Genomic DNA, 955 nt, shown 5'->3' with positions numbered 1-955 from the left:
CCATGAGACGGTGGTCTTCTCGGCCCCTGGTGGTCCGAGGTCGTTCCCGCTGCCCAGATTCATGCACCAGGGCCTCCTGCAGATAATGCACTTTGGTTTATTGCGCTATCTCTAATAGCACCCGAGATATCACCAGATATATATTGGATTTTTCCCTGACCCTGAGTGTCCGGCCCCATGAGACTGTGGTTTTCTCGGCCCCTGGTGGTCCGAGGTCGTTCCCGCTGCACAGATTCATGTGCCAGGGCCTCCTACAGACAATGCACTTTGATTTATTGCCCTATCTGTAATAGCACCCGAGATATCACCAGATATATATTGGATTTTCCCCTGACCCTGAGTGTCCGGCCCCATGAGACTGTGGTTTTCTCGGCCCCTGGTGGTCCGAGGTCGTTCCCGTTGCACAGATTCATGCGGCAGGGCCTCCTACAGACAATGCACTTTGATTTATTGCGCTATATGTAATAGCACCCGAGATATCACCAGATATATATTGGATTTTACCCTGACCCTCAGTGTCCGGCCCCATGAGACGGTGGTTGTCTCGGCCCCTGGTGGTCCGAGGTCGTTCCCGCTGCACAGCTTCATGCGCCAGGGCCTCCTGCAGATAATTCACTTTGGTTTATTGCGCTATCTCTAATAGCACCCAAGATATCACCAGATATATATTGGATTTTTCCCTGACCCTGAGTGTCCGGCCCCATGAGACTGTGGTTTTCTCGGCCCCTGGTGGTCCGAGGTCTTTCCCGTTCCACAGATTCATGCGCCAGGACATCCTGCAGATAATTCACTTTGGTTTATTGCGCTATCTCTAATAGCACACGAGATATCACCAGATATATATTGGATTTTCCCCTGACCCTGAGTGTCCGGCCCCATGAGACTGTGGTTTTCTCGGACCCTGGTGGTCCGAGTACGTTCCCGCTGCACAGATTCATGCGCCAGGGCCTCCTAC

The sequence above is a fragment of the Nomia melanderi genome, unplaced genomic scaffold, assembly GCF_051020985.1.
Source record: "Nomia melanderi isolate GNS246 unplaced genomic scaffold, iyNomMela1 scaffold0014, whole genome shotgun sequence".
Classification (NCBI taxonomy): Eukaryota; Metazoa; Arthropoda; class Insecta; order Hymenoptera; family Halictidae; genus Nomia; species Nomia melanderi.
Note: the sequence above shows the minus strand (reverse complement) of the source record.